Source organism: Vipera berus (assembly GCF_964194415.1).
Source record: "Vipera berus genome assembly, chromosome: Z".
NCBI classification, from domain to species: domain Eukaryota; kingdom Metazoa; phylum Chordata; class Lepidosauria; order Squamata; family Viperidae; genus Vipera; species Vipera berus.
In genome coordinates this window covers 93,188,530-93,202,446 of record NC_138205.1, presented here as the reverse complement: position 1 = coordinate 93,202,446, position 13,917 = coordinate 93,188,530, and the positions used below count along the sequence as shown (strand labels likewise).

Genomic DNA, 13,917 nt, shown 5'->3' with positions numbered 1-13,917 from the left:
CTAAAATCTAACAGCACATGCTGGACAAGCTCTTTCCTTTCCTTAACAGAGCAGCAACTCTGAAAAAGAAGTGATGAAAGATGGAGAAACAAGGATGAAAGTTCCAACAACAGATTTTTCTAGATTTTAGTTCCCTGCAACTAAAACACTGCAACCTCTTTGGGATCATACAGTTTTATTAGACATGCTACAGATTAAGGTAATAAGCATGCAGCACCATCTTTATTTTCAGTACTTTGTTCTAAACCACACATTTAGTTATTTGTTTTCCCTACACCACAGGTCTGCAACCCGCGGCTCCAGAGCCGCATGCGGCTCTTTCAGCCGTCTCCTGCGGCTCCCAGTCCTCTGCCATGTGCAGTCCAAAAAAAAAGTGGAACTAAAAAAGTTCAACCAATCAATTCAAATATGCAGGGTAGGTGCATATCTCGCCTTGGCTCCACTCTTCAGTCAAACCCTGTTCTGTGCATGCGCGCATGTACGCACATGCGCACACATTTTTTGCGGCTCCCAGTTTTTCCTTTTGTGAGGGAACCGGTTCCAAGTGGCTCTTTCACTGTTTCAGGTTGCTGACCCCTGCCCTACACCATTCCATATGATCAAGAAAAGTATTCATCCACTATTAACAGAGTGGCCTCAAGTTAATAGTACACTACTGAAGTTTTGTATTTTCCATAAAAGAGCTTATGCTACTTTTCAATGTCAAGTGGACCAGAAACTCACTTTGTTCCACCTGCCTATGAAAGAGTGTTGGCTTAACTTCAACACATACAGAAGTGTTCCTGCAAATCTGGGCTGCAATCCACAATCCATTTACTCCAGATCAGCCTAATTAAAATCACAGGAACTACACTTGGGTCAAGTAGTACAAATGATTTTTAGGTATGTGTCATTTCAAGATAAAGTGTATTTATGACATGTAACATTTCTGCTCTAATTGAGCTTCTATCCATTTGTTGGTTTACAGTTGTTTTTAAAAAGATACAGCCAGAAATTAAGAACATCATAAATTATATACTGGCTAATAATGACTTTTAAAGATATAACCAGAAGTGAAGCAGGACACCATAAATTATATACTGAGTGTTACTTGCCTACATCAAGTGGTTTAACTAAATCACTGCCATGATTAAAAAAAATTCCAAGCCAGAAATTTGCTTGGAAACTAGATGGAAATAAAGAAATAAACACACAACCATCTTAACAGAGCAACAACTTAAGTGTCAATTCTGTACATTATAAAAAGGCTGCTTTCAGTCACATGAGATCCACTTATTTGTAACGCATTCCCATATAGGTAAACACATGGAGTGCATCATGGAAAAGTGTCTGGTACAGCCAAGGACTGCAACCAAAGGGCACCTGAAAAACTACACTTATTTGCAAATTAAGCATTGAAAAAATAAAGTTGGAAGATAAAACAATTCCAGCCAATTTTTTTCAACTATACAAAAAGATCTATACATCTTTCTCTTCTTCAGTGTCTTTCTAACATGATAAAATAATGTAATGACAAACACTAAATTGGTCAGGCTATTGTTTTGATTTGGATTATGAGATGTCATTTTAAGTCAGTTCATCAATAAAGTTCACTATTGTTATATATAAAAAAGTAGTTTCACGTTCACTTTTAAACTTTGGTTTAGTGAATTCTTCATAAATTGCAACAAATTATGTTATAATCAAGTATATCATACCCTGGCATACACTAATTATATTCTATGTCTATTCTCCCTTTTACTGAATTCAATTCACAAATCTGATTAAATTAAATAGAACTACTTTTACGACACAACATTCATAAGAGGCCAAGGGTAGCATGTTGCTGCATAAATCACTGGCTGCTTACACATCCAATTTAGGGTGTTCATTATGCTAAGGGCCCCAACACACAGAAGAAGTGAGATTTTGGGGGTTATTGGCACTTTCCTAAGAGCAGCCCTCACCCTTTGAAACACCTGGACTTCAGAGACACATACAACCTCTTTGTCTTCACGAGAGCTTGGAAAGTATGTTTATTTCGCAGAAATATGAGTGTTGAATGTACAATAGCTGTCTTGGATTAGTTTAGGTCCTACTAATCAACTTGGTTGTTACTCTGAACATTATCTCAAATTTAGAGAGGTAAATAGTGTGAAAACAAATATACTGATATAAGTTGACAAACTGAAAATGATGCAAGTTATATACTTTTATCAGATGTTGTAATGCAAGTAGTAAGCCCAGTTTCAATGATGTCATAATGCATAAGTTGTCATTTTGGTGTCACTGAGATTTGTTATGGATGTTGTTGTAATGACTGACCTCCATGAGGAACGATGGATTACAAATACTAGAAGTAACATTGCCTCAATCCCCCATACTATTGGAATTTGAAGACAGGATGACTATATTCCAGTATTTGAGGGGCTGCCACCAAGAAGGGGTCACATTATTCACCAAACCATCAGAGGGCAGGGCAAGCAACAATGGTCAGAAACTAATCAAAAAGAGAAGCAACCTGAAATTAAGGAGAAACTTCCTGACAGTGAGGACAATTAACCAGTGGAACAGTTTGCCTCCAAAAATCATGGGTGCTCCATCACTGGAGATTTTAAAGAAGAGACTAGACCAGGGGTAGGCAACCTCAGCTCTTTTATGACTCATGGACTTCAACTCCCATAATTCCTGAGCCAGCCATGCTGAGGGAAAAGTGAGAGGTTTCCAAGCTGAGCCATGCTGGCTCAGGAATTATGGGAGTTGAAGTCCATGAGTCATAAAAGAGCCGAGGTTGCCTACCCCTGGACTAGACAGTCACTTTTCTGAGGTGGCATAGGTCCTCCTGGTTGAGCAGGAGGCTGGACTAGAAGACTTCCAAGGGCCCTTCCAGCTCTATTATATTCTTTATGCAACAAAAGGTCATCCAGTATGGTGGCTATTCATAAGGTCATCTTACACATCACAGTTTTGCAGAGCTATTGCACTGCAACTTAATTCCAGCCAGCACATTTCTGCAGAGCATAAGATCAAGGGAGGCTCTGTTACATGTTATGAAATTTGCTTTTAAATTGACAGAAAAAGCCATCACTATGTATGATCCTCCACAGCTTGGGATGTTAAGTTATTGAAAAAAAGTACATGATTGGAATACTATAACAATGTCATCTAAGACTAAGTCATGCAAACAAATTTAGGAATAAATATAACTGATGCATAAATTTTATGTTTTGACATGAGGCTCAGAGTTTATTGAGATAATTTTTTTTAAACAGACAAATCCTGTTTTACAAATAGTACTATAATTTGCAAATGTTTTGTCAGTCTCTTAAGCAGAACATGTAAAGAAACTTTTTTAAAAAAAAATCAGTTTTATTTCAGACATCATCTATATTTCCTGTGCTTTGCAAGCAGTTAATGTTTGGGTTTACCACAGTTGCAACTGTTTTTCTTGCCCTTCCTTAGATTATTTTATTCTCAGAGCAATGTTTTCATTGAGCAATTTTTCTCCCTTACAACATAAGCAATAATGCTACCTAAGCAATAATGCTATGAAAGCAGCAGCTAATCATTAAAGTTCAGACACAAAAGTATAACAAGTACAAACTAGACATAGTTCAGCTCAAACAATATAATTCTGTTGTGCATGTATCCAACAATACCACCCATACTAATAGGAAGAGCAGACACTACATTCTTCAGGCAGCTGGTTCTGATAGTCAAGAAATGGAAGAAAATTCTGTTATACTTTTATGTCAGGAAGGAGAGGAAATGTTTGTAATATGTTTTAATACTAAAGCAAATTCTGTGCTTTTCAATACAAGAGTCTTGGTGGGCCAGTTCCTACTGTTCATTCATGTCTTAGGCTAGTTTTGCAAAATAAGTCTATTTCTGAGGACTGTAAAGACTATTAGAAGAGGTGGGCATTCATTAGCTTGCTACAGTCTGCAATCTAAACACATCTGAAAGACAGCAGGTTGAGGAACAATGGGTTTTAGAGGAAATTACAGGATACCCACATATCTTTTTGAAAGAGTACAGCTGTATGGGCGAGGACCACAAAATAATAAGCCTAAAAATGCCGGCCACATGAACTGCACTAAGTTTAGATTCCCCCCCCCCTACAACTTAAGGTGTAAATATATTGGGTTGGGGTTGTCACACAGAATTTTGATAAAAATAAATGAGCCTTAAGAGCTATTGAGCAATATACAAGGAGAAATTAAGTTTAAGTTGGATAATATGGTAATTAAATTACTTGAAGCACAACTAGAAATAGACTCAAGATCACCACAGGTTTTATACTTCATTTATTCATTTCTTTGGCAGTAAACACCCAATTTATAAGCTTTCCGGAAACAAAGAGCAATTAGAATCCTTGTTTTGTAAATCAGCAGCTAATCAATGGAAGTCAAAAGGTAAGTATTTCCTTCTACAATTTTCATATTCAAGAAAAGCACATATTTTGCAATAATCTGAAACACGTGCTAATGATCCAGAAACAAGTACACTTTGTTGCCTGGTATTTGTCATTTGATCCAAGTGTACATGAAAACTGGAAACTGCTGCACACTGAATTCATTATTGTTCTACTTCCCTATAAGAATTAGGAGAAACTTTTCAAAAGTTTGGCACATTTGATTTCCCCATAGTTCTACCTGAAAATGCTGGGCTTTTTAACATTCAAAGCAAAGGTTTTAGTGTTTCTTGTTTCTTTTTTTATTTCTATTGTGGTAAGTGTTTTGTTGTATTTAATACTACTGCTATTTCTGAACTGGTGTTGTACAAAGCAGGCACCCAATACTAGTCAGCTTGAAATATTTCAAGCAGGGATGCCAGAATTTAAGTGACTAGGAAATTATTCTATACTGCTTTGTGAACAACATCCAAATACCTAGATTTAATTACCCCTTAATCCTCCTTTATAATATAGTATCCCACAAGGAGAAGGAAATAATGCATCAAATCCCCAAAGTATCTAATCCACCAGCACTTTCTGCAAGCAGGAAAAATACAATTATTCTCAAATCCTCTGAAGTTAGAGTCAATAGCCAGCTGGTTTCCCATTGTCATTACCATGGCACACAGCCAGAAACCAAAATCAGAAGTGGTTCCCTGCTGAATTCTTCCAAGGAAATTCACCTTTCCACAAGAATCCCCCCTGCCAACATATCCGGCAATATAAAATTAATTCTCAGAAACACAGGATTAATAAAGCAATTAATCTAATATCAGCTGCATTTCAATAGAGAGAAATATTTATGTTATAAATATTTAAAATGACTGAAAATATTCAAAATGACTGAAAATCTATATGAAATAGTAGATGAAACAAGATAATGTCAGAAACTGTTCTCCTTAATAATCTTACCGTATATACTTGAGTATAAGCCGAATTTTTCAGCCCACTTTTTGGGCTGAAAAATTCCACTTCAGCTTATACTCCAGTCAACAAAAAAACTTACCGAGGACTTGTGCGCAGCCGAGGCTTTGGTGCTTCCGGGATCGCGCGCACCTCTCCCAAGCCACCGCCGTCCGAGACCTGCCGAAGTTTGGGGAGGTTTGCGCGCGCACCTCCCCAAACCTCCCCAAACGGCAGGTCTCCGTTCCTCCGCACCCTGCCTGCCTGCTTCTTTCCGCAGCGGAAAGAAGCAGGCAGGCAGGGCGCGAAGGAACGGAGACCTGCCGACGTTTGGAGAGGTTTGGGCGCCTCCCCAAACGTCGGCAGGTCTCCGTTCCTCCTGCCGACGTTTGGGGAGGTTTGGGCGCCTCCCCAAACCTCCCCAGGTCTCCATTCCTCCTGCCGACGTTTGGGGAGGTTTGGGCACCTCCCCAAACCTCCCCAGGTCTCCGTTCCTCCGCGCAGACCTGCCGACGTTTGGGGAGGTTTGGGCGCCTCCCCAAACCTTGGCAGGTCTCCGTTCCTCCTGCCGACGTTTGGGGAGGTTTGGGCACCTCCCCAAACCTCCCCAGGTCTCCGTTCCTCCGCGCAGACCTGCCGACGTTTGGGGAGGTTTGGGCGCCTCCCCAAACCTCCCCAAACGTCGCGCAGACCTGCCGACGTTTGGGGAGGCGCCCAAACCTCCCCAAACGTCGGCAGGTCTGCGCGGAGGAACGGAGACCTGGGGAGGTTTGGGGAGGCGCCCAAACCTCCCCAAACGTCGGCAGGAGGAACGGAGACCTGCCGACGTTTGGGGAGGTTTGGGGAGGCGCCCAAACCTCCCCAAACGTCGGCAGGTCTCCGTTCCTCCGCGCCCTGCCTGCCTGCTTCTTTCCGCAGCGGAAAGAAGCAGGCAGGCAGGGCGCGGAGGTCCGGAGACCTGCCGACGTTTGGGGAGGTTTGGGGAGGTGCGCGCGCACCTCCCCAAACCTCCCCAAACTTCGGCAGGTCTCCGGACGGCGGCGGCTTGGGAGAGGTGTGCGCGATCCTGGAAGCACCAAAGCCTCGGCCGCGCGCAAGTCCTTGGTAAGCTCCGGGCGGTCACTTGCTTCGCGTCTCCTGAGGGAAGGGGGGGCGACTGGAGTGGGCGTGTTTCCTCGCCTGCTGGGCGCCGCGATTTGCCCGGGGAACGCGCGGGCCCCGAATGGCAGCGTGGAGCGAGGAAGCGGACAGCCAGGGCTTCCCCGAGAGCCGCGGCCACACAGGGTATTCCTGTGTATTCAGGCTTGCAAAATGGCGGATCGAGCCTCTGCTGGCGGCAGAGGCTTGCAGAGCGCGGATCCAGCCTCCGCCGGCGGCGGAGGCTTGCAGAACGGCGGATCGGCTTATACTCGAGTCAACAACTTTTCGCCCACTAGGCGGGCGCTGGACTGTGTCCTGGGTATGGGGGGTGGGGTTTTGACTCCGCCCTCGGCCAGCAGGGGCGCCGATTGGCGCTCCTCAGGGGGACACCCTCCACTTTTCTGATGTCCGGGCTGTGATTGGTCCAGACTCCAGCCTGCACCTATCACAGTAGGATATCATCTTCCGACTTCCTTCCCGCCCGAGCATAGTGTGCGCAGCAGCGGAGAGAAGAAGACGTCGCGACTCCCATTTTCCACTACATATCTGTGTGAGATGAGCTTTTCAAGCATGATTGCTATAAAAACTAAATACAGAGAGAGACTGAGAGCTGTTGACGAAGAGCTACGTGTGTGTCTTTCTTCGATTCCAGCCAGAATATCAGCTTTGTGTTCAGCCAAACAGGCCCAGGTTGCGCACTGAATAAAGTATTTTATAATTTTTCATATTTCTGTTTACTTACTATTTCATAATAAAGTAATTATAAAATACTTTCTTTGTGTTTATTTGATTCCTATTCAAGAGAATTACTTTATATATAGTCAATATAGGCACAGAGTTAATTTTTTTAACATTTTCTAATGGTGGAGTGCCTCGTGATTTTTTTCATGAAACAAGTGTGCCTTTGCCCAAAAAAGGTTGAAAAACACTGCCCTAGAGACTAAAATGGCCAATGTGAAATTTGAGCGGGCCCTGAACAAGGAGTATATATCAGAGGTGGTGACCCTTTGAGAGCTGTATGCAACGAAATTTCATTTTGATGTATACCAATTGGTGTACATTCAAAGTGACAATAAAGTTATCATTATTAATAAACTGAAGAAAGTTTAGACTGAATCAGAATGGCAATTTTAAACTATGCTTGAAACTATCTTACTCTGAATTTGTGGAATAATGTAAGAGGAATACAAATTTCTCAGTGCAAGGTCCAGCATGAAAAATACCACCTGTCTTATAATTCTCCTGACCCAGCCCCACTATTTGTGTTAGAGCCAATTTAAATAAATATTGCCTCTATGAACATACAGATTCCCAGATCAGTTGGTTGGATGCTTTAAAACTCTCATCAGAAGTGCTCTGACTTAGGCCTCCTGAAATTCCAAAAAATTTCCAGGTCTTCTAATATCAAAAACTATTTCCCATAATCTTCCTAATTGTAAAAGTCTTTTTAAACAAAAAGTTCTTTTCCATTTTGGTTATATATATATTTTTGTAATATAACAATTTGATGTAAACTGGCCTAAGAAAATGGGGAACATAAAAATAAGTAAGTTTCTATCTTTTGATGGATCAGTTGTAAAACAGGAAACAATATTGATGTCATAGCACAAGTTTTTTGTAGTGCACTGTGAACCATTTCATAGATTCTTGTTGATACATATACAGTTCACAAGCGGCTTTGTCAGTGTGTCATTCATGCCCCATATATAATTTTGTCTAGCCTTTTTATAGCCAAGAAATGAGAAATCACCGAGATAAACATAAATGCCTATTAATTACATATTTTGGGAATGGCTTTATGAGATATTATATGGGCTTTGTTACCAAGAAATAAGCATTTTTTTCTGGAAAAAAGTAATTTATTTCATTTAATACTCACTGTAAAGACTTTTAAAATTACTGCTTGAAGGATGGATGTCTCTATGGCTAGATCAGTCCTGAACAGTTGTCTTATCTATCCTGCTATCCTGGTTGACAATCAGTTTCTTCATGGCTATTAGGGTGAAGGGAATGATTTTCAACAGAGATTCTTAACCACTATTAACTCACTTACGCAGTTTTCTCCTACAGCAGCTTAATGTTTTCCAGAGCTATTACAGCTTCCATTAGCCCCTGCCCAGAAGTTTCATAATCTGCAATATGACTTCCCTAAGCATGTAACAAACCATGTTGGAAAATCAGAAGAAAAGCACCAGTTTATTGGCTCTAACCTCACCATTTAGACCAGCAATATTCCTAGAAGGAAAAAACTAAAAGCCTTCAAAACCTGATTAAATAATATTTGTGGATGTAATCAGCTTTTTGCATTTAGAGGTACTCTGTTATTAATCTAAAGGAATCCACTTTAATTTCTGGTCTTGTTTATATCTATATAGGTAGAACTATCAATGCATGAGCAAAACTATAAAACTATGTTTGTGAAACAAACTGAACAGAAAGAAGCAAGAAAAAGAAAGTGAACAGGAAACATGTAAAGTTGTACAAAATTGTCTGTTTTTTTTCCTACCCCCTATATCATTTTTAAAAAATCTACCCGAAATAACAAGCTTTTCTAAAATTTATCCTTACCTGAGATCTGGCAGCAACTTGAAACATATGTTAGACAAGTATAAGCTTTCTCAAAGCTGTTTTATCTTTAGTGCGGAGAGAGTAACACCCAAGAGGCTTTTCACCTCCTCTGAGTAAGCTGCCAAAGCTAAAAAGCAAAGAACAGGGCGGACGGGAGCGACAAACGGAAATATATTCATTTTAAGCAGCGCTACCTGTGGAAATAGGGTGGAGCCTCAGAGCTTGTCCCATTTCGGTTCCAAGGGGGTCTTCAGAAGGGCCAGAGAATCGTTTCCATTGATTGACAGTTGCTTTGACCAAATGAAATCGTTAAAGCGAATAGCGTTTGCATGCGCTTTCCCGGGCGGCGGGGTGTTTCCATGATGTCAATAAGCAGCGTTTCTAGGGCAGGTGACAAGGGGCGATATGATCCGGGCGGGCAGATACCCACTGAGAACGAATCAAATAACCTCTCAACCTGCCGGCGAGGTAAGTCTTCTGTGTGCAAGGATGGGTCACCCTAACAGTGCTGCCTTTTCCAAAGTTAAGAAGAAAAAGACGCTTAACCTAAACCGTAGATGGATTTAAATTTAAGAGACCCAGATAATTTATAGAAAAGGTTGCGCATTGTGCAAACTCGAAATTTTAGTTCAACGAACTAATCCCTCCACTTCTTCCTAATCATATGATCAATTATGAATTAATCACCATTAATTTCTTGAGTTTTACATCACAAACACATGCAAACGTATTCTTTTAAAGTAAAACAACGGTCAGGTTTTAAGAAACACAATCTTCCAGAATACCTCATGCTTGCCCGGGGTCCTTTCCGAAAGGCATCCAAGGTATTTACTTACAAGAAAGGAATACCAGCACCGCTAAGCAGCAATAGTCTCCAGCAAGAGACGATGTTTTAAAAATGAACGGGTTTTAGTGGAGGAATATTTGCATCGGAGAAAAACTTAAAAAGGATCGTAACCAAGCTGAGAAAAAAAGCCTTCCTTCGCTTCCATACCCCATCAAGGAAATTATAGTGACGATTCAAGCATAGCTAATTGGACCAAAATAGCACTTGCTACCTTAAAACCACTACGCAGATAAACAGAGGGAAAGAAGAAAAATGCAGGAAAGGTTTCAGGAGGTGTACCTTATTTTTTTAATTAAGAAGCAGGAAACAGCCCCAGACATGCTCAGATCGCTTCGGGCTCATTTCAAAGTTCTGAATACTTGCCTCGGTCTTCCCTTCTCTTTCTATGGATTCTCAATGCAGTATAACAAAAGGAAGGCTCCGCCAGCGCCGCCCAGATTCTGCTAAGGCTGAGGTTGCTATTGGCTGTTCTCAAAGAGGTGGGGTTTCGCCTTCCTTTCTTCAAGTAATCGCATCAATTATTTGGCCCGCTGTTCGTCTTCTCTCGGCTAGTGAAACGGGATCTGAGTAGTCAGAATTCCTGTGGCAGTTCTTTACTCCTCCGCGGAACTACAGGGTATAATGCACGGTTCCTGGCCATTACTCTACAGAAATTGTTTTGATTTTGATTACCTAAGTTTCTTTCCAACCCATAGAAAACTGAACACTTATGGAAATTTTAGAGTTTGTACATATAACTACAGGTGAAACTCGAAAAATTAGAATATCGTGCAAAAGTTCATTTATTTCAGTAATGCAACTTAAAAGGGGAAACTAATATATGAGATAGACTCATTACATGCAAAGCAAGATAGTTCAAGCCGTGATTTGTCATAATTGTGATGACTTGGCACCTGCCGATACTGCCAAAAGCACCAAAACCTGGTTCAATGACCGTGGGATTACTGTGCTTGATTGGCCAGCAACCTCACCTGACCTGAACCCCGTAATCTATGGGGCATTGCCAAGAGAAAGATGAGAGACATGAGACCGAACAATGCAGAAGAGCTGAAGGCCGCTATTGAAGCATCCTGGTCTTCCATAACACCTCAGCAGTGCCACAGGCTGATAGCTTCCATGCCACGTCACATTGAGGCAGTAATTGCTGCAAAAGGGGCCCAAACCAAGTACTGAGTACATATGCATGCTTATACTTTTCAGAGGTCTGATATTGTGCTATGTACATGCCTTGTTTTATTGATTGCATGTAATATTCTAATTTTCTGAGATTGTGGATTTGGGGTTTTCATGAACTGTACGCCATAATCATCACAATTATGACAAATCAAGGCTTGAACTATCTTGCTTTGCATGTAATGAGTCTATCTCATATATTAGTTTCCCCTTTTAAGTTGCATTACTGAAATAAATGAACTTTTGCATGATATTCTAATTTTTCGAGTTTCACCTGTATTTCATATTCCTGCCTCCTATTTCGCACAACCAGATAGGTTGGCCGAGCGACAGAGACCTAAAATCATCTGGTTAGCTTTCACGCCAACACATTTCATGAAGAGATGTCCTCAGGGAGTTTTAGACATGCCCGAGGTGTATATAAAGAGATGGGAGTGTGTGTGGATTTTTTTTAATCCTTTCACAGACTGCTGCTCTAATGCCTCTGTTCTCAGTAACTGTCCTCTTCACCTCAGACAGGTAGATAATGAAACATAATAGGTTTTGTACTTCTGGAGGCTTCTCCTGGATACTGATAGAACCTGGAGGAAAATATTTCTTTAAACATCACTTGTGAAGACATATTAAGACAAATTACTAATGGATTAGGGAGAAGATGAAGCAACATCATGAGAACCTAGCAGAAACAAGGTATTGCCATGATGCATTTGTGCAATAGCTGGAAGAAATGGGCTAAGGATGAAAATACCACTGTCTAAATATTGAGAGTATCAGTTTGGTGTAGCAGTTAAAGCAGGGGTGTCAAACTCAATTTCATTGAGGGCCGCATCAGCATTGCAGTTGCCCTCAGGGGGCCGGGTGGGTATGGCCTGGGTGGGCGTGGCCTACTGGGTGGGCGTGGCTAGAGTGTGTATGGCCTACTGGGTGGGCATGGCCAGCTCTACATCATTGGCATCAAGGGTAACTATGGGGGCCTGGGCAGGAGTGGGAGAGATCTGAGGGTCTCTGGCAGAAGGAGGGTCTCTGGGCCGGGGCCAAGGCAGTGGGGGCCATTCCTTCACTGTTTCCAGGATGGCTTCACGAGCCACATGAAACCACTTCGCGGGCCGGATCTGGCCCCCGGGCCTTGTGTTTGACATGTCTGAGTTAAAGGATCAGATTAGAATCTGGGAGAAGTATTTCAAGTCCTACCTTAGGTACAAAATCAGCAGGATGGCCTTGGACTGTCAGCGCTAGCAAACAGGCAAATTCAATCACAATGCTAAACCACTTCCAAAAGAATCTTACCAAGAAAACTGCAGTGATTAGTCCAGACAGTTTTCAGGAGTTAACATATATTTAAGGGGACCAAAACAAAAACAAAATAAATATTAATGTGAATCTATATCTCTGTATCTCCCTAACTCTCTTTCTTTCAAAACTCTTAGTTCTCTTTCTTGATGGATGCAACAAAAAAGCTGTTGGTCTCTTGCTCGTTTAGGATAAACCTAAAAATTGGTTTCAAAAGTTGCTGTAAAAGGTTCAGTATTTAGTCTTCTGTGTTAAAATGACATCTTATTTGTTGCCCAAGCTGCTCAATATCATATCACATTCATAGTTCATATTTGGAAAATAAAGCAAAATATAGCTTCAATTTAGTTGTAAAACTTGTTGCCTTCAGAACTAGTTAACGCCTTTAAAGATGCTGCATAGGATGACCTTAGCTTATATTGAAAAATAGGTAGAAAAACTAAGAAGGGTCAGATCTAGCTAGTAGATCAGTGGTAACTTTTAAGATATGTGGACTTCAAGATGTGTTTTGCAATGCAGGTCTTAACAGTCCTTTATATTCATCTGCTGTTAAGGTTGATGGTAATAGAAGCCCAAATCATACATGGAAGCTGATCTGAGCTACAAACCCAGGTGTGAAGACATTTTTTTTAAAAAAAATGTTTTTCAACTGTAAATCCCTTGATTCAACAAGCACAGAAACTGTTCATTGGAAATTAGAAATTGGTGGGACTTGGAAGGCCTTCCTTTGTTTTTGTAATGAACTGCACTTTAAATTCAAGATGAAATACATTCCATCTCTGATGGAGATAAGGATGAAGTTGGTCAAAAGTTCCTTTTTTGAAAGTTCTACTTTTCTAACTAATTCAAACTTTCATGATAAAAGGACAGCCAATTTTATTTGAGGGGAAAAAAGAACTGAATGGTGGAAAAGTGGATTGGAGATTGTTTATACCCTTCAGTTAGCCCAAATAGTATATTAAAGCAGAACAAGTTTTGGATCAGGGTACTTCAAATTCACTAACTTAAAAAAAGTGTAAAAATATCTTGGACCCATGACTCCTGTAGAATTTTAAATTTCAAGGATTTTCAGACTACTTTTATTCACAAAGTTGTGGTGGCTGCAAAAAAAAAACCTAATCACATGTTTGTGACTTCTGACACTACCTGTGTCAGAAGCAAACAAGCAAAGTCAGTGAGGAATAGGCAAAAAGTCAGAAGTCATTCCCACTCCCCAATGCATTTTTGCTTGCCCTAGTCATTCTGTCCATCTGCTTACATAATTATCTACTTATCTACATGGAGGGAAGTATGCAGTGGGGTAACCCAAGGCTCTGTCTTAGGCCCAGTAGTCTTCAGCATCTTCATCAATGATTTAGATGAGAAGATAGAAGGGGAAATCATCAAATTTGTAGATGACACCAAACTGGCAGGAATAGCCAATACTCCAGAAGATAGGCTCAAGATATAGAAGACCCCTATCTAACAAAATGGAATTCATTGTAGAGAAAAGTAAGGTTTTACATTTAGGCAAGAAAAACCAAATGTACAAGTATAGAATAGGTGGTACCTGGCTCATAGT

General features: G+C 40.8%; 1 protein-coding gene across 5 annotated transcripts in view; it reads right to left on the bottom strand.

Moving 5' to 3' along the window:
* Positions 1-10,287, bottom strand: part of OSBPL3 (oxysterol binding protein like 3) — a 116,276-nt gene extending 105,989 nt beyond the window's left edge. For 3 of the 5 annotated variants that reach the window (XM_081344854.1, XM_081344857.1, XM_081344858.1), the window contains exon 1: positions 10,173-10,287. The gene's annotated coding sequence lies outside the window, so the exon portion shown is untranslated. Of the gene's footprint in view, positions 1-9,046; positions 9,167-9,240; positions 9,381-10,172 lie in introns of those variants that run through there. The other 2 variants (XM_081344856.1, XM_081344855.1) reach the window with 2 other exon arrangements.
* Positions 10,288-13,917: the final 3,630 nt, after the last annotated feature.